This window comes from Macrotis lagotis, chromosome X, assembly GCF_037893015.1.
Source record: "Macrotis lagotis isolate mMagLag1 chromosome X, bilby.v1.9.chrom.fasta, whole genome shotgun sequence".
NCBI classification, from domain to species: Eukaryota; Metazoa; Chordata; class Mammalia; order Peramelemorphia; family Peramelidae; genus Macrotis; species Macrotis lagotis.
Window position 1 is genome coordinate 655,495,896 of NC_133666.1, and position 20,242 is coordinate 655,516,137.

At 41.4% G+C, this 20,242-nt stretch overlaps 1 protein-coding gene across 3 annotated transcripts in view; it reads left to right on the forward strand.

Moving 5' to 3' along the window:
* Positions 1–8,296: 8,296 nt before the first annotated feature.
* Positions 8,297–20,242, forward strand: part of INSR (insulin receptor) — a 160,478-nt gene continuing 148,532 nt past the window's right edge. For all 3 annotated transcript variants that reach the window (XM_074205131.1, XM_074205133.1, XM_074205134.1), the window contains exon 1: positions 8,297–8,367. The gene's annotated coding sequence lies outside the window, so the exon portion shown is untranslated. The remainder of the gene's footprint in view (positions 8,368–20,242) is intronic.

Consider the following 20,242-nt stretch of genomic DNA (forward strand, 5'->3'; position numbering starts at 1 on the left):
TAATTTTTGGCACCAGGAATTAGGATTAAGGGAAAAAGATACATAAGAGATAATTTTTATAAAGTGTTCATCAGGTTCGGAAGGGTTTTTTCTGTATTTTTTGTTTGTTTTGTTTTGTTTTTCTTCCTCTGGCTGGGGATTATATAGTCCATAACCAGTCAGATACAATTGTCCGAGCTCTCTGGACTGCTAAGAGCTGCTGCTTCCATCAAGGTTGTTCATCTCATAATGTTGTTGTTGATGTGCACATTGTTCTCTTGGTTCTACTCCCTTCATTTAGCATCAGATCCCATAAGTCAATCCATGCTTCTCTAGAGTTTGAACATTTATGGTTTCCTAGAGAACAATAGAATTCCACAGTATCCATGTACCATAACTTGTTTAGCCATTCCCCTGTTGATTGGCATCCCCTCAATTTCCAATTCTTTGTCACTACAAAAAGAGATGCTACGAATATTGTGGAACATGTATGATTTTTCCCACTTTTTATAATTTCTTCTGGATATAGATCTAGAATTGGAATTTCTGGGTCAAAGGATTTGAAAGTTTTTTGGCTCTTTGGGCATAGTTCCATATCGCTCTCCAGAAAGGTTGAATCCATTCACAACTCCACCAGTAATGTATCAATGTCCCAATCTTCCCATAACATTGATCATCTTCCCTTTTTCTCATCTTGACTAATCTAATAGGTGTGAGATGATAGCTCACTCTTTTAATTTGCATTTCTCCAATCAATAGTGATTTGGAGTATTTTTTCATATGATTATATATAACTTTAATTTCTTTGAAAACTGTCTGTTCCTATCCTTTGACCATTTATCAATTGAGGAATGATTTGTGACCTTATATGTTTGATGCAATTCTCCATATATTTTAGAAATGAGACCTTTATTATAACTCCTGGTTGTGAAGATTGTTTCCCAGCTTTCTCCTTCCTTTTAATTTTAGCAGCATTGATTTTATTAGTGTAAAACCTTTTTAATTTAATATAGTCAAAATCATTCATTTTGCAGTTTGTAATCTGCTCTAATTCTTGTTTGGTCATAAATTTATCCCATTTCCATAGATCAGATAGATAGAGTATTTTTTTTGGTCTATTAATTTATCTATGTTATCAGTCTAAGTCTAAATCCTGTACCCATTTTGACCTTATTTTGGTATAGGGTGTGAGATGTAGATCTATGTTTAGTTTTTTGATAGGAAAAACTAGGCATAGATCCTATCACTTTTTTAGCCACAAAATCTTCTCCTATCTATAGATTCCAAATCTTGTGATTTTGTTCTAATACTTCTTGCTGTTTCATGGAGTCATTGATTTTATTCATTTTTTTATTTCAGGGATTTCATTTGTTGAGTAGGTTCATTCCTGTCTCTTCAAAGAAACTTAATTTTCCTTGGGTCTTCTCCAGTAGATTCCTCCTCTCCTGCTGCCTAAGAACACAGATACTTACAGACTCTGTATGACTTGTTTTGGGCCCTGATGGCAATCCCTTTGCTATAGGGACCCCCTTTCCCATTGCTTCTGGTGTCTGAATGATTTGTCATTTCATAGAAAAGGTCATATAATATAATTTATTATCAGATTTCTTGATCTATGTGATCAAATGCAAATTTCAGGAGTTTGTTGGAGTAGGTATGTGGGAGCTGAGTGGCCCTGGATTAAGGTACTCGTCTTCTCAGAAAATTCTAATAAATGCTTTTTAATTGATTGATTGAAGACACCCCTCCCAGAGACCTTAAGAAAGGGCATAAGAGCAGCTCTCTGTCTCTGAAGCTTTATTTCTCTGGGACCTAATGTAAATAATTCACTTTTTAAAATTCAATTTTACTTTATTTTCAGTTCCAAATTCTCTCCCTCCCTCTAGAGAAGGCAAGACATACAATATCCATTATTCATATGGATTCATGCAAAACATATTTTCACACTGGTCATATTCCAAGGAGAAAAAATAGAAAAAAATTATGCTTAAATATGTACTCTGAATCTAACACTTCTCTATCTGGAAAGTAGTTTGCATTTTTCATCATAAATCCTTTGAAATTGTTGGGGATCATTGGTCAGAGTTACTAAGTCTTTAACAGTTGATTAACCTTACAATATTGCTGTTATGTAACTTGTTTTTCTGGTTCTGCTTATATCACTTTGCACCAGTTCATGTCTTCTTAGATTTCACTGAAACTATCCCATTCACTATTTCTTATAGCACAATAATATTTCATCTCATTCATGTACTGTAACATGTTCAGCCCTTCTCTAATTGATAGGCATCCCCTTGGTTTCTTTGGTAAATAAGAATTCAAAAGAGATGAGAAGTTATAGCCTGAGCATAGGTTACAGAACAAAGAAAAACAGTTAATAATAACCAAAGAAATACAACCAGTGCTTGACGGTTTACTCAATATTATGTGCCAGTAGCCCCCTCCCTCCGGTGAAAGGAGAAAAATATATTTCATTGTTTTTTCTCTAGTTCAAAGATTGGTCAATGCAATTCATTGGAGCTTAGCTATTTTTAGTATTTTTTCATTTACATAAAATATAGTTATCCTATATATTTTCTCTTGATCCTGCTTCTGTACAAGGTTAAATAAGTCTTTCCACGGTTCTCTGAATTCCTCATATTAGTTCTTTCTCATGGTTCAATAATATTCCATTATTTGGCTAGTGATTCTCCAACTGATATATGTGTACTTTGCTTCCATTTTTTTCTATCACAAAAGTGCTGCTATGAATACTTTGTTTTATATAGTATCTTTCTGTCTTGCATCTTGTTGGGGGATATATAGACATTTATATTGTTTTGTTTAAAATGAAACATTTTTAAACTTTTGCTTTTGAAATTAACAAATACCAAAAAGAGATCGATAACTTTCCATATACAATTTAAAACATAAAAAGAGAGAATTTTATATGAGAAGCCATGGAACTCTACACACAATTCATTTTTAATTTGAATAAATTAAATATATAACTTTCAGACTTGTCCTGCTTGTCTTTTTTCTTCTGAACTTCTGTTCTTTTTTGTGCATTTAAAAAAATTTGATGACTTTTTGTTTCTTTCATTTTTTTTGCAATACTATCTCTAGCTCCTTTCTCCCTACCTCCCAGATTTCCCAAATAAAGATATAATCTTCAAAACATATAAGCACAGTTACATGGAATAAATTCAAAATTATGCTATTGTTTTTTTAATTTAAAAATCTCATTTAAAAAGTTGGTTTTTTTATATCATATTCTCTTCGCTCTCCCCTCCCCTACCAAGTGATAGTTCTCTATTATTACAAAATCTTTAAAATAAAACCTCAGGAAAAAAGCAGTTCAGTAAAAGTAATATGTTCAATATTCCACACCCTTAGTCTTCTACCTTACCAGTGAAGTACATTTTTCTCAATCATTCCTTGAAGTGTTTTGGTCATAATTACACAACTTTCAATTTCTTTTTTCTTTTTGATTCATTCTTTTTATGTTATGATCATTGTGTATAGTATTTTCAGGTTCTGCTTAATTCACTTTGAATCCATTTATCTGTCTTGTAATGCTTTTCAAGAAATGTTCACATCTGTTTTTATTGATGGTGCTTTGTACTCCATTTGACTCATGATTTGGGCATTTACTTTGTTACCATTCACAATCATTGGGCATTTACTTTGTTATCAGTTCTTTGCTACCACAAAAAGTGCAGCTAAGAATCTTTTGATGTATACGAGAACCTTTCTTTCTTTTCCCTCCTTGGATTATACAGTCATCATCCAGATCTAAAGGTACTTTTCCTATTGGCCCCAAATGGTGGACTCCCCTCCATGATTATCAATTATTATCAACCAATCAGCAAGACTTAATCAGGTTTTACAAGTATTTCTAATGGTGACGTAGCTGGAACAAAATAATCTTTCAAAAATCATCTTTACAGCTTTTCTAATAAGTATATACAGAGTACAGAGCAAAGTGACTTTGATTTTAGAGAAAGTAGGTGACCAAGGGTAGCTCTTAGCAATCCTATATAGCTGAAGTCCTCAAGACATTGCCTTAGATAGGTATGGTGTCCCTTCTCTGTTCGTAAAGCATAAAGTTTTGCTTTTCCTCATCAAGACCAGTGTATCCTTGGTGCCTGTTGTAGACACCCTTCTGCCAGCTGTTGTTCCCTGGGACTCTAAAGTCCTAATCTTTTGGTCTTCCAAGGTTCACTGAAATCTTCTTCTGGATAAAGGGGGGATAGAATGGGGAGAAGTCTGATGCTGACTCTGTTCCTCTCCTCCAACCCCTCTCTCCAGAAATTCTTTTACAGGGACTTGAGTGGAAAGGCAATGAGAATGGAATCCAGTATTTGAATGTGCTTGCAGGTTTTATAGAAGCCCCCCACCCCACCCCGGGACAGCTCAAAATCAAGTCCCTAAACCTGATTTTGGTTCATCCAATGACTTTCAAGACTGTTGAGATAGCTGGGTGTTGTGGGTAGTGTTGGATCTGCAATCAGGAACATCTGAATTCAAATCATTTCAGACCCTAGCCGTGTGACCTTGACAAGTTTTTTAATCTTTGTCTGCTTCAGGTACCTCAACTGTAAACTGGGAATAGTCATAGCACCTCCATCACAGGCTTGTTGAGATGATAAAATCAGAAAATACTTTCAAAGTACGTTTGCAAACCTTAAAGCATTTTAGAAATGCTAGCCACTTTTTGGTTATTATTTCAAAGATAGCTAAATGGATCGATTAGGACATAGTCCACAATTAATTGATTGGATGGAGGTGCCTAGGTCTTGCTCATTCCTAGTGGGTTCTCACTTACTTAAGGTTTCTAAGTGTAGCATCGTTTCACTTACTATGAATGGAGAGGAGTGTAATTGTTTAGGCTAACTCCTATACTTATTACCTCTCTCTGTTTTTGATATTTGCTGTCCTCAGCAAATCTACTGGAGAATTCTTAATCAAGTCTGTAGTCCCAAATTCCAGAGAGCTTTTAAATGACTTGAAGAAATTTTGCATTACCTTTTATGAATACCTTCCTTAGTGTCTGGTTCTAAAGGGAATGGAGTAAAGGCTTAGCCTGGAGTAAAGACTATGTGGCAAATAGGCATTTATTTTAAAGAAGATTATCCAAGGAATCTTATTATGTAATTTTGCTATTTCTTATAGTTCATTTTTTTCCTTTAGGTTATGATTTCTCTCTCAACACATTCAATTTTGATCAATATATACATAGCATGGAAACACTCAAAGACTATCAGACTGCCTTCTGTGGAGGGTGGGGGGAGGGAAGTGAGATTGGGGGGGGAAATTGTAAAATTCAAAAAACAATTAAAAAAAAGGAAAAAAAAGAAGATAATCCAGCAACAGTTCTTATTTTGATAGTGCTCTGGGCTAGGAGTAAAGCTACCTGGCTCTGCCATGTGTCATGTCATGTCATGTGCCATGTCATGCCTGGCCTTGGGCCAGGATCTACCCCTCTCTTGTGCTCAGTTTCTTCTCCAAAGATGGTAAGACTATTTGGTCTTTGGGGCCCTTCTTTCTCTGAGTGCTTGTGACTGTGAATCTAGATTGAGATGAACTATTTTGCTCAGGATTTACAGGAAAGGTGTTTGGTAAAATACTCTTGCTGGTTTTTTTTTGTTTAGGTTTTTGCAAGGCAAATGGGGTTAAGTGGCTTGCCCAAGGCCACAGAGCTAGGTAATTATTAAGTGTCTGAAGCTGGATTTGAACCCAGGTACTCCTGACTCCAAGGTCGGTGCTTTATCCACTATACCACCTAGCTGCCCCTCTTGCTGTTGTTTAATGAAACCAAGACTATTCAGATAGATTCTGGCTGAGCTCCTGCTGAATTCTGAATTCAAACAAGCTCATCTCCAAGCTCACCTGTTAGACATTGTGGCCTTGCCCTCTATTTCTACCTCTGTTCTCCCCAAGGATCTGAACCTATTATTCTATGATTGTGCCTCATGCAGCTGAAACTTTTTACAGTCATTGTGCAACAAATTAATTTTCTTGTCCTTGGACAATCTGTTGGTATATACTACTTCTTAGGCTGAGGATAATGAATTCGTTTTCTCTATTCTTAATAGAAATGCCTTCCTGGAGAGCTGTTAACACAAGGGACAGAATCAATGAATTATTTTGCCTAACATTTATTAAATTCTTCTGCTTTCAGAGTCTGCGCTCTGAAATGTGAGGGGAAGATGTTATCAACCAGATAACAGGGAATGAAGGAAGACTTCTTGGAGAGGAAGGAGCTTTATGAGTTGGACTTTAAAGCATAGACAGGAATTCAGCAACAGAAGGAGAAGGACAAAAGGGATCTTTCCCTCATAACTCTTATAGGTCTTATTGTGGGATTCAAGCAGAGAACACAAAATGTCAGAATTGGAAGGGATCATGGCTTATAGAACACCAAGAACTGGAGTGGGGGTGGAATGTTGGAATATAGAATGTCAAAGCTGGGAGGGACCTTAGAACATAGAAATAGAATCTCAGAGATGGAAGTAATCTTAGAAAACAGAGAGATCTGAGAACATAGCAATGTCAAACCCAGGAGGGAACCTTAAACCACAGAATGTCAAGACCTGGAGGATCCTTGGAATCCAAAATGGTATAACTGGAAAGGATCTTAGAATATAGAATGTCTGAGCTGAGAAAGAACTTAGAACAAAGAATGCAGAATAGGAACTGGAAGATCCTTGGGACCTAGAATGTCAAAATGGGAGTTGGACCTTAGAACAGAGAATGTCTGAGCTGGAAAATATCTATCTATGTATCTATCTATGTATCTATCTATGTATCTATCTATGTATCTATCTATGTATCTATCTATGTATCTATCTATGTATCTATCTATCTATCTATCTATCTATCTATCTATCATCTATCTATCTATCTATCTATCTATCATCTATCTATCTACATTTCCAATTATATACAAAAATAGTTTCTAATTATCATTTTTGGTAGGGTTTTGAATTTATGCATTTCCCCCCATCCTTCCTTTCCTCCCCTCCCCCCAGAAGGCTGTCTGATAATCTTTACATTGTTCCCGTGCTATACATGGATCAAAATTGAATGTGTTGAGAGAAAAATCATTTTCTTGAGGAAAAAATAAAAGTTTAGAGATAGCCAAGTTATGTAGTACATAAGTCAACTTTTTTTTTTTTTAATTGAAGGTAATAGTCTTTGATCATGTTTAAAATCCACAGTTTAGTATTCTCCACAGATAGTATTTATTCTGTCTCGGATACCCTAAAATTGTCCCTGATGGTTGCACGTCCATCAAGGTTGATCATCACCCCCATGCGGCTGTCAGGGTGTACAAGGTTCTGGTTCTGCTCATCTCGCTCAGCATCAGTTCATGCACATCCCTCCAGGCTTCCCTGAACCCCCCCCCCCCCCCCCCCCGCCCCGGTTTCTACTAGAACCGCGGTGTTCCATAATGTACATGGACATTCACTGGATGGAAAAGATCTTAAGACAGAACAGAATGGCAACTGGAAGGGACTGGAGACACGGAATGTCCGAGGAGATGGGCCTCGGCGCAGAGCATGGCGAGCTGGGCGAGACCTTGGCGCCCAGAATCCGGTGGGGACCGCAGGGGGCTCGGGCCGCAGAAGGGCAGCGCAGCACAGGGCCGTGGGGCCGCGCAGCGTCGGAGCGGGCACGGGCCTCAGCCCGGGCGATGCCGAGCGGGAAGGACGGGGCGCCGGCCGGGGGCGGGCCCGGGTCCCTCCTCAGCGCCCCCCTCCGGGGGCTCCTGCCTCCTCCCCGCCGGCCCGGCCCCGCCTCCGGGCCCGGCCGCCTCCCTCCAGCCCTCCCAGCCCTTCCCGGCGCGGCGGCTCCGCGCCGGCTTTTCCAGCGGCCCGGCCGGGGCCGGCCCAGCCCAGCTGACGGGGCCGCTGTGTTTACTGGCCAGACTGGCGCGGGGAGCGGGGAGCCCTGGGGAGCCCTGGGGAGCGGGGAGCCCTGGTGCCTGCGGGGAAGGGGCCGCAGCGGGGCCGCAGCGGGGCCGGGGTCGCCTAGCGCAGCCCGAGGCCCGTTCTCCCGGCCGCCGCGGGGGCTCCGGGGCCCGGGCCGGGGCCGCGCTCTGCGGGGAGGGGGCGCGGGGCTGCCGGACGCGGCCCGGCCTGGGCCGAGCCGGGGGAGGAGTGAGGGGCCCCGGCCACGCCCCTCGGGCCCCCCGCCCGCCTTTCTGCGCCCGCGGGCTGGGGCCGCGATGCGGCCCGCCGCCCCCCGCCGCCGCGCGCCGCCGGCCCTCTGACCCGCCCGCAGCCCCCCGCCGCCGCCCCAGGGCCATGGGGTCCGCGCGGCCGCCCGCGCCGCTGCCCCCGCGGCCGCTGCCGCTGCTGCTGCTGCTGCTGAGCGCTTCGTGCCGCTTGGGCTCCGGAGAAGGCAAGTACTTTCCGGTGTCTGGGCGGGGGCGCCTGGGGGCCGGGGCTGAGCTGACCTTGGCCTCGGACCTCCCAGAGTTCAGCCCCAGGGGCCTTTGGGGGCCCCACCTTGGGGGGGGGGGTCTGCCCAGCCCTAGGATTCAGGCAGCTCCCCCATCTCCCTGCTTCTGGGGCTCAGCCCGGGCCACCTCGGCTCCCTTCCTCATCGCCTCTGGGGGTCCCCACTGGAGACCCCCCCCCTCCCCGCTGTCCTTCTGCCTCTCCGCATCCGCTACCCTTTCTGGGTGTCTTGGGAACCATGGCCCAGCCCCAACTGCATGGCTCCTCTGACTCAGTGGCCCATGATTGCTGAAGAATTCTCCCCCCCCACCCCTTCTCAGTCCCAGGATTGTCCGTCCGGGAGTGGATCTGAGGCTCCTGGGGAGAGCTGGCTTTCCGTTTAAAAGCCCAGATTTCGCCTTTCTCCTCCGGGAGGCTCCGAGCCAAGGGCCCTGAGCAAAGCCGCCTTCTGAATCCTTCCCACCTTCCCATCCCGTCTCATCCCCAGCCTTTCAGGATTTTGTTTGTGGTTGTTCCCTACTCCAAACTGCTGTGGGAGGGGCTGAGGTCCAGCCAGGGTCAGTTATAGGGGAGGAGATGGTTTGGAATGAAATGGGAGGGTTGGCCAGGTCCTGATCCAGCTTTGGTGTTTTGGAAGCCACATGGAGCCACAGCCTTGCAGAGTCAAAGGACTTTAGAGATCTTTTCATTGTGCAGAAAGAGAAACTGAGACTCAGAGAAGCAGAGACCTGCCCAGGGTCACACGACGACTTCCTTCAAAGTGTGGCAGTCTGGCTTTTGCTCCATTCTTCTGCTGAGACCTGTTAATTCTTCACTCTGAAAAAGAAACTTGTTTAAAGTTTATTACCCTGACTGATGGTCAGTCCATAAATCGGGGTTTTCCCCTCTGACGGTCCATCCCTTGGTTTTCTGGTAGATGTAGAATGGTGCCTCTGGAAAGGTCTTCCAGTAGAAACCCAGGCGAGATGGAAGGGGTGGGTTCGAACAGTACTTTGGCTGTCAGGCCTGTTTGCTCTGTTTTTGGGTGGGAAGGTGACACCTGACTTGGGCCTTTACAAGTGATTTTCCATCCTTAGCTCCTGGCTTGAGGAATTCTGGGCTTCTCACTGAAGTTGTTAATACAGGGGATCATCCAGTAGTGAATGAAGAGCAGCCACCCCCGAGATACACAGGAACTCATCTGAAGAATTCCTAAGACCTTCCTGAGTTGGGATCGATCCCTATCATTTTTATTATTATTGAGAATCATCAGTGCTCAGATTATCTGAAAGGGGAGGGAGATGGTCTAGTGTCTGTTTTCCAGAACTTGTTGATATCAAATTTGCACCCTTAAACCTGGGAGAAACAATTGAAGTGGGAAGAAGACCTTTGGGTTTGGGACAGTGAGGGACAGACACTTTTCTTCACCATTCCACCAAACACATGTGAGCTGGGGCATGGGAATTGTCAAGGATCAAGATGCCACCCTTTGCTTCATAGAGTTTCCAAGTCAGATTCCATTTCTGTTGCCTACCACTTGTGGGACCTCAGGCAAGTCTCTTAACCTCCCTGGTCTTCATTTTCCCCAGCTGTAAAATGAAGGGGTTGAATTAATTGTCCTCAGGAATCTCTTAAGAGAAGCTAAATGAGTTGATCAGTCTAAGAGAAGTCCCAAACACAGGAGAAGGTAATCCCCAGTGTCTAGAAGTTGTTCCTTCCTCACTGCTACCTCAGATTTTAACTTGTTTTTTTTTTTCAAAGTACAGTTGTGACCTTTCCTAATTTTGCACCAGGATCTTCCCCTTTGTTAGTGCTCACTATCTCTTTCAATGACTTCAGTATTATTTGTTTATACTTTGTATTTATTTATCTGTGCAGTGCACATGCTGTATCCTCCTGGGAGAGAACATCAGTTCCTTGAAATGAGTGTGACTGGTTTTTGTCTTTGTATTATTTCCAGTACCTAGTTCATAGTGCCATTTTTTTTATTTGTGGGGCAGTCTAATTTATGAGGGTTAAGTGACTTGTCCAAAGTCATACTGCTAGTAAGTAGCTTGAGCTTGCAAATGTCTGAGGTCACAGTTGAACTTAGGTCCTCTTGACTTCAGGCTGGTGCTCTATTCACTGTGCCACCTTTCTTCCCCCATAGCGACATTTCATTAGCATCAGGGGAGGAATGCTAGTCACCATATGAGAGGCATAGGCCATAAGCATCCTGGGAGCTCAGGGAAGGGAGAGAGAACTGTGGTATTCTGGGAGATCTTTTGAGAAGAGATGAGTCTGGAGCTGGACCTTAAAGTCTGGGTGGATTTTGAAAGTCAGAGACAAAGAGAAAGGCACCTTTTGATGACCATGACTTAATTATGCTGAACTGGTGTGGAAAGTTCTTGTAGGGGAGTAGAGACACAGATTTCAACTGGATAGTTGAAGGGGGGAAGATATTCCTAACAAGTAGAACCATCAGAGTGGGCAGCGAAGGGATGGGTAGTGAACTCCCCATCACATAAAAGGTACTTAGCAAATACTTGTCCATGTATTACTTAACCTTCAGAATTAGCCCCTACCATATTATCCAGAGTAACCCAACTGTTTGGGTTTCCCTAACAACCAAGGCATTTTATTAGGGAGGAAATAATGAGAGAGAAGAAGCCTGGAGAGGAGAGACTTGATAGCAGTCATTTAGTATTTGAAGAATGGGCATAATGCAGGAAAAAAGGGTTAGATTTGTTTTCCTTGGCCCTATGAGAAAGAAAGAGTGGCAACAGAAGGAGAAACTTTTTTAGGTTCCATATATCGAAAACTTCCTAATCAAGAGAACAATCCATAAGTAACCAGGGACTGCTGAAGAAGGTAGTGAACCTCCCCTTAAGTAGAGGTTAGAAGATCACTTGTGGATGTCTTATAGTGGGGACTCTTCTTTAAGTGGGGTTTTTTGACTGACTGCCCCCCCCAGGGACCTTTTCTACTCTGAGATTTCTTTATTCTCCACAGGCACCCCTTCATTTTGTCCCTCATGTTTTCCTACTTCCCCTCCCTCCCTTGGTACCTTCCTGACTCTGAGGACCAGAATGATTAATTTGGATAGAGTCTAGATTCAGGTTAGGTTTATCCAGTTTGTGGTAACCCCCTGTTTCACAATAAGGTTTGACTTTAAGAAACAGGCGTGTTGTGGCTTCTGTTGTTAAGAGGCCTACCCTAGGAAAACCCCGGGTTTGATTCTCTTAGGTTGCCAATTTGGAAGTGGATTGATGACTCTTAAACTAAGATGTCACTTAACTGGATACTTGGCTGTTACACATTATAGAACTCTAATGCCTTATTCCCCTGCTCCCCCACTCTACTTTTGTATTTTGTTCATAAATATCTACAAACAGGTGTGTTTGTAGACTCAAGGTGGTGTGCTCTATGGCAAAGAGTTCCCATTCAAAGACAGAAGACCTGAGTTCAAACCTATCACTTGCATCTTACCTCCTTTGTGAAGGCATTTCCTCTCAGTTTCCCCTCCGGAAAATGGAATTGGATGATTGATCTCTCAGGTACCTCCAAGTCAATCTCATTTAAGTGATTATTGTGTATTAAGCACTGGGGATAGAAAAACAAAGGGAAAGTGTCCTTTACTCAAGCAGCTTATTTTCTGTTTTGGTATACACAGGTATACCTATAGAAATCCCTTCCAGGGATTGTACCTTGTTTAATCTTTGTATCTCTTCCAGTGGGGTGCCTAGGGATCTGTACAGAGTGGGCTTTTAATAAATGTTTGATAGAAGAATGAGCAAGAACCAAGTCAGGGGCCATGTTTTGCAGGCAGAGGAATGCAGGGTAGGCAGGGATAGTTAGGATAGTCAGTGGAGAATGTGTCCAGGATCTTGCCCAACACTTTTGCTCCCTCAAAGCAAAAGCAGTAGGTAACAGTTTCAGAGAGGTAGGTTAATAGAAGGAAGGACCCACAATTCACTGGGTCCTCAATTGGCCCAGGTTGTTTAGAAGGTATTCAGGCAGAGACTGAATGGCCACTTGTCAGGGCTATTGTGGAGAGCACCTGTGGTTAAATATCATGTCATATCATATTGTAAAGCTTAAGCCCTGAGGTCCTCTAGTTCAACCCTCTCATTTTACAGATAGGGAATTGTTTGGGTCCACAGAATCCCAGAATTGATCGAGATGGCCTCAGGGTTCTTCTGATATGAAAATTCTTGGATTTTGTGCTGTTCACTCTTTTTCCCATGATCCTTTGCTTCTGCTATTCCTACTAAATGTGTGCTTGACTAACATCTTGGAAATGAGGCAGGGGAGTACAATGGAGAATGTGTTAGGTGAGGAGTGCTGCTCCTTACTACCTGTGTGATTTTGGGCAGCTCACATAACTTCTTTGGGTTTTCATGAACTCACTGGTTTAAAAGGAGGGTGGTAGACTGGGTGATGTCTGAAGTCCCTTTGAAATCTCAGAGCAGTAATGATGTATAAAACAAATCTGTGATGTGTAGGGCTCTGAGGGCCTCTAGGAATCAGCAGGATGTAACTGTGAAGCCAGGGAAGGCCAGGAGATTTAAAAAAAAAAACAAACAGGGTCCATTTGACTGTCTGTCAGACTGTCCGTTGCTGTGTGGCCAGCGGGGAGTGAGTATTTTTGTCTACCTCCTGCCAAGGGTTGAGAAATGGATTGTAATAAGAGACTCCTCGGCAGGCTCTCTCTCCTTAGACTGAATGAGGCTGTTTTCTCAATTGGGAAACTTTTAATTTGGGTCCCAGGGGGCAAAGTGGGGGCAGTTTTCTTGCAACCCTTCCCCCCAACAGTTATGAGCTCTATTGAGATTTGAGAAAAACTTGGTTTTGTCTCTCCTGAGTGATGCTGTGGTTGAACCTAGTATTTTACATGCATTGTCTCATTTGAACCTCTCAGCATCAGGTAGGTGCCTGTTATCTTCATTTTACAGATGAGGAAACTAAAGTTCAGAAAGATTGAAAGATCTATCCAGGATCACACAGCTGATTAGGTGTCTGAGTTGGACTTCCTTCCAATTCTGGTCTTCCACCAGGCAGACTCCAGTCCACCAGACTACCTTTATGTAGTCCAATACCTTTACAAATGGGTAAAACAAGGTCTGAGGATGGTGGGGGTGGGGGGGCAGAGGAAAAGAGAAGACCTAAGCAAGGTCACAAGAGCAGTAAGTATGGGAGCTCAGGCTTGATCTGAGGACTTCTGACTACAAATCTTGCCCTCTTCTGCTTGCTAATCATTCTCTTCAAAGTCTAGTCCAAACCAGCACTGCCTTCCTCTCCCAGTTTTCAAGTTTCCAATCACTTAGCCTTACTGTCTGCAGGTATTTACTGTAAATCAGGTTTAAGTTCCAGAAACTTCTCCCAATCCAGACAATATTTTGAACACTAAGGTTTGACAGGGAGCCTGGCTGCTCCAAGCAGCCCCTCCAGTATTGCAGTTAAACTAGTTTGTCCAGGGAGAGCAGGGGCCCGCCTTCCACTCTGAGAAACTCAGGAACCTCTGCTCCCAGGCAGGGGCCTCCTCTTTCCCACCCTGCCCCCCCCCCCTTTCCTGGAAGTGTTGACAAAGTGGATCACTCTTAGATTTTGAATAAAGTCATTCAGGAAAAAAGAACTTGGAAATCTGGCCCTGTCTCTGTTTCTCTGGGTTCTCCCCCTGGGAGGCTGGTGCCCTAGGAAGGAATAGGACAGGGGAGATCAGTTTGGAGCTGGGGCTGTTGAAGGGAACATAGGCTTGGAGCTAAGGTTGGGCCCAGGCTTGGGGGTGGGGTGGGGAGCTTCCATCGTGGCTTGGGGTAGAGGGTGGAGCCAGAGCAGAGGGAGTTTCTCTGCTCAGTCCATCAGTCACATCTTTTTTTTTTTCTTTTTTAAAGCTGGCAAAGTCAGTTTTGAAGATCCTAAAATAATGTCAGTTGAAAACTGTGATAACAGCATAGTGATGCATGCTGGCTGGCCTGCTAGTCCTGCCCTCCAAAAATCTTGAGATCTTGGAGAAACCCAGGCCTCTGCAATTGAATGATAGAAGTGGGGGGGGGGGGTGAGTGAGTGACCTGTTTGTGTGTTTGTGTGTATGTGTGTGTGTGTGTGTGTGTGTGTGTGTGTGTGAGAGAGAGAGAGAGAATGTATTAATATTTATTAGATGCCTATTATATGCCACAGAAAAGCTAGAAACCAAGAAATAAAACAAAATCCCAACTACCTCATGTATATGTGTATATTAGTATTTATTAAATGTCTACTGAATGCCAAAGAAAGGTCAGAAACTAAAAAATAAAACGAAATCCCAACAATCTTATGTGTGTGTGTGTATATTAGTATTAAATGCTACTGGATGGCAGAGAAATGTCAAAAACCAAAAAATAAAACAAAATCCCAACTCTCTGTGTTTGTGTGTGTGTGAGACACTCCCATTTCTGATAACTGGCATTCTTAATAGCTAAACTGAAACCTCTCCTGCAATCTTCCTAAGGCACTTTCCCCAACCTTTCTTTTAGCATAGGATTTTTGTTTTTTTAAAACCTGGATTCCATAAACTTGCAGTGTTTTTTTTTTTTTTAATTTGATATCTACAATTCTACAATTATTTTCTTGGAAATCCTGTGTATTTTATTCATTTAAAAACCTGATTCTGGGAAGTGGGGTCCATAGGCCTCACTAAATGGATCACCCAAGGACATAAAGAAGTTTGGGAGTCACTGACTTAGAGGCAGTGTAATATAGTGGATAGAGTGTCCCAAATAGAACTGAGTTCAGATCTTTCCTTGGGTCTATCTGGCGTCTCCCTTTACTCTCTGAACTTCAGGGTTCTCTTCTGGAAAAGGGAGATAATTCCTAAAACAGGTATCTCATTGAGCTCTTATGAGACTCCCCTGAGGCAATGTCAATCAACTTTATAAGGCTTATAAATGTCAGTTATTGTTGCTATTTGCTGTCATCCTTCTTCATCATGTCCACTTGAACCCCAAACTAAGTCCTCAAAACCACTCTCCTTCCAACCTGAATATATACATGACTGGTGCCTGCCTGTGGGAGGTGAGGTGTTTTGAAGGAAGTTGTGGCCTTGAAGCCCCAGGGTCTGGCTCTGGTACTTAGCATGAATGTGTCTAAGAGCAAATCATTTAGCTTTTCTGGTCTTTAGTATTCTTATCTTTAACTGGAAAGGATGGAAGCTTAGTCCTGAGAAGAGATGAGAAAATGTACTTCCTTCCCCCTTCTTTGCAGAGGTGTGTGATTATGGGTAATGGAGTATTATATGTGAAAAATCAGATCTTATTAATTATGTTGGGTTGGTTTTATTGAGCAGATCTCTTTTCCTTTCTCCTTCCTTCCCTCCCCCTTTTAAAAAAAATATTTGTCACAAAGGATGGCCCTCTGGAGAGGGATAGTCATTTGGTTAGTGAAGGAATATATTCAGTAATGAAAGCTGTGTAAAAACAAAAGATATAAGTAAAAAATTTAAAAGTAATGGGGTGGGGTGGTCTTTGACTTCATTCAGTCTTAAGACCTGATTCACTGAATTTGGAACATAAGGGCTTGGGAACAAATTCCTAGTCAGCCACTTACTGACTTCTTTGGGTGACTTGACTTAACTTGACTTGATTTGACTTGACTTGACTTCTGGGTTCTCTCCTCCATAACATGAGGAAGTTGAACTAGGGTCTCCTCCAGCCCTTAGGCACCACCATATCAGAAATAAAATGAATTCCCTAAAGTTCCAAGAAGGAAAATCCTTCTTCCATAGAAGCAATGTTACTTATAATGACTCTTTGGCTTTTTGGACCACAACGCTGTTGCTAGGGCAAATACCTATAATTTGTATCAATGTTTCCACCAATTTCTCATACAATGAAGAATACTACAATAGAGTCTGGCTCAGATTTTCTGTATTTGGGGGAGGGTGATGGGGAAGGAGGAACAGGAGCTGTCCAGCGATAGGGATTGGAGTAGATGCTAGAATTAAAGCTTCATGAAGGATCTTTCAAATCATCAAATCTACCTTCCTTGTTCTCTCAGCCTCAGTTTCCTTATCTGTAAAATAGGGATAATCATACTTCCTTCCCAGATTGGATAGATGTAAAGATATTTAGATTTATGTATTTGCATGTGTATTATATTATTTTGGAAATCTTAATGGACCATATAAATGGTAGGTATAATTGCTACTAATTATTGTTATTATATATATTCTACTCATATCATCAAAATTTGATTAAGATCTTACTCTGCACCAGGGAGAAATTGAGGCCCTAGAGGCTAGTCTAGGTGGCACAGTGGATCTGATTCTGGAGTTAGGAGGACCTGAATTCAAATCTGACTTCAGACACTTAATAATTACTTAGTGGTGTAACCTTGGGCAAATTGCTAAATTTCATTGCCTTGCAAAAACCCCAAAAAAGAAAGAGAGAGAGAGAGAGAGAGAGAGAGGATGAAGTGACTTGACCAAAGTCCTATTAGGTAGTGAATGAATGGCAGAGCTGAAATTTAAAGTCAGGTTTTCTGACAACAAATCCAAATTCTTTCCACTGTGTTCATGTTTCTTTAACTAGAAAAGACGATGGAGAGAGGTGTACCCCCTGAACTGGGCCTGGAGGAATTGTTGGGTTTTTATCATTTATACTCAGGGCATCCCTGCCATGGGAAGACTAGAACAATAAAGGTTCAGAGATGGGATTGTGAGTGAGTCTAGTGGGGATTTGGAAGCAGAGCAGAGCAGGAATGAATGTTTTCAATAGTAAGAGGTTGGAAAAGAAGGGTGGACCTTGAATACTAGGATGGAAAATGTGAATATGACCTGACAAGATTCCTGATTAGGGGTTTTTGTTTCTCTTACAGACAAAAATAGGAGCATTATAATAGAATAATAGAACAGATATTTTTTTAGGCCCTCATTGGATGCAGAGACTGTTCTATTCCGGGGAGAGATAGAATAGAAAGTTTATATAAGGTAGTCCCTGCCTCGTGGATTACTTAGTATAATAGAGATAAGACATTAACACTGACAGCTTTATATTCATAATATTCCATGAGGATGAGATATATAAAATGCTTTGTACATTTTTAAGTGGTTATAAATGTCAATTATGATGATGATGATGATGATGATGATAATAATAATTGCACTGGAGTACTTTGAACAATGATCATGTTTGCAGCAGTAGTGAGCTCCTTCTCCCTGAAGGTATCCAATCAGAGATTAGATCATCTTTTGTCAGGGAGGCAGTTTCCTGTTATTCCTAAGATTGAATTTAGAGACTCTCTAAACCAGGTACATTCAACTTGAACATGCTGCCCTCAAAGCCCATTCTTTCTTTTGTTTAGTATTTGTTCTCTATCCAAAGGCCTCAAAGGTTTCTTGGGGTTTACAGGTTCCAAATCATCTTGGCTGGACAACAATGGGTCCCAGACCAAGTCCATTTGGTCATCATTTGGGCCCTGCTTGGTTCAGAGTGAATTCAAACAGAACTTGTTTCTGTTCCAGCCAGAAACTTTGAGGGTTTGCCCCTCCCAGACTAATATCTTTTTGGACCATGCAAAAGGGGTTCCTTTCTTTACCACTTACCTGAGATCCTTGAGGATCTTACCCTTCTAATAATTTTTTCTTTTTTTTGGGAATAGTAATTTTTTGCCTCATCTCTCTTACCTAACTTTAATGACTGAATGTGTATTGCCTCAATCAAACTGTGGCCTGGGAAAGGCCTAGCTTTAAAAAGCCAAGGTCTCATACTATATTCAGGGCTATCTCCAGTCATCCTGATCCATATCTGGTTCCTGCACCTGGATGGCTTCAGTGAGAAAGTGAGTGAGGCTGGTGACTTTGCACAGCACCCCCACCCCCACTTAAATCCAACATACTTAAATGTCATGGTATTACCTCCCTGATTTCATGATCTTTGAGAGGACAAAAACAACAGCAACAACAATAAAAAAAACCCATTCTTGCAGCCCACTTTGGGTAACTAAACAATGAAGTAAAAGGTGAGTGCATGTACCAGCTTTATAGCATCCCAGACCAGTTTAACCCTTAACTAATGTGGCTTGACTTTTTCATGAAACTAACATTGTGTGGTCTCACATACTACAGGAATTTTTTGGTTTTCATTTTAAACAAAATATATGCATATAGGAATTAATATTTTTATTTTAAAGATTATCTGATACATCTCAATTGCAACAGGCAACTTTATTTTATGCAGCATTAATTACTATTTTGTCACAAGACTTAGAATAGATTTCAAGATTTTTAGAAAAGACCATTTGCACTTTATATAATTGCTATGCCATTCTCAGTTGTCATCAACACATTGCTTGCAAATATAATGCATAGAGTTGCAATCAAATCTGCAACTTGTTTTCTTTTTTAGTTTTTGCAAGGCAATGGGGTTAAGTGACTTGCCCAAGGTCACACATCTACGGAAACATTAAGGTCTAAGACTGGATTTCAACTCAGGTCCTCCTGACTCCACTGTGCCACCTAGTTGCCCCTCAAATATGCAACTTAAAGAAAGTTAATTTATTCTGTTCTCTCTGGTCTTTATTGCCTAAAGAAAAATATCTGACACTTCACAAAAATGTCCTGTTTATGAGGTCTCTTTTGGGGAGTATCTTTATTTGTGAGCAACTTTTTTTCCTATATGAAGCATACAAAAAGTAAAAATAGAACAAAAATTTCAGCATCTTGAAAGTATTCTTTGCATCACTATGACCCTTATCAAACTACATATAAATGCATTGGTATCAAAAAGCAGGCTGGGTGTTCACATTAAAAATGTTATGTTTTTGTTTTTTTTAAATTAAATGTTTTATTATGCTGATTTTATTATGTTTTATTATAATTTATATATTATTATTACATTTTATTATTGTATTCATTGGTAATATGGTTACATTGTAGTCATAAATCAATATGAAATTCTCTATGTAGCCCTTTGACAAGTTGTTGTGTGATGTGGCCCAGAAGAACTAAAAGGTAGGACATCCATGCTGAAGCTCTTCCTCTTCTTGGGGTTCTAGTGTTTGGTGGTGAAATGCACATTTTTAGAAGAATCACTTTGGCAGCAAATTCAGGGAGGCTGGGCAGCCTGTACTAGACCCCATTCTTCTCTTAATGCAGCCTAGTCACGTTAATTTTTTTGGCTTTCATATCATATGTTTGACTCTTTGAGTTTAGTGCCTCCTGGAATTCCTAGATCCTCTTTAGAAGAACTGGTGTCAAGCATTATCTGTAATCGGGATAAGTTAGAAGTCTTCCCAACAAGATCAGAGATGACTAGAAATGTTAGTGTTAGCAATAAATGAGAAGTAAAAGAAATTAAAGGAATTAGAATAGATAGTAAGGAAACAAAACTTTAATTCTTTGCAGATAATATGATGGTATACTTAGAAAATTCTAGAAAATCAATTAGAAGAACTACTGTCTGGCTGTATCTCCTTATGACATTGATTTGTGGTCTTCACCTTTTCCATCTATTCCATAAAAAATAGCATAAGAAAAGTTGTCAAATGCTTCCCAAAAAACTACAATACTCCTTTGAATCACCAGGAGATAAGCCCCATTGTAAGTTAGCCTGGTCTGACTTGTTCTTGATGAAGTTATGCTGTCTCTTTGGGATTACTGCTTCCTTTTCTGAGTATTTACTAACCATTTCTTTAATAATCTATTTTAGAATTTTGCCAGGAATCAAGGATAAGCTCACTTACAGCTTGAGGAGTTGATTCTATTACTTTTAAAAAAAAATTAGGACCATATGCATCTTTCTCCTCTTTTCTCTATCTCCCATTCTCAATGATTTTTCAAAACTTATATCTTTGATGGTTAGTGAGTAACCAAATTGGCTAGT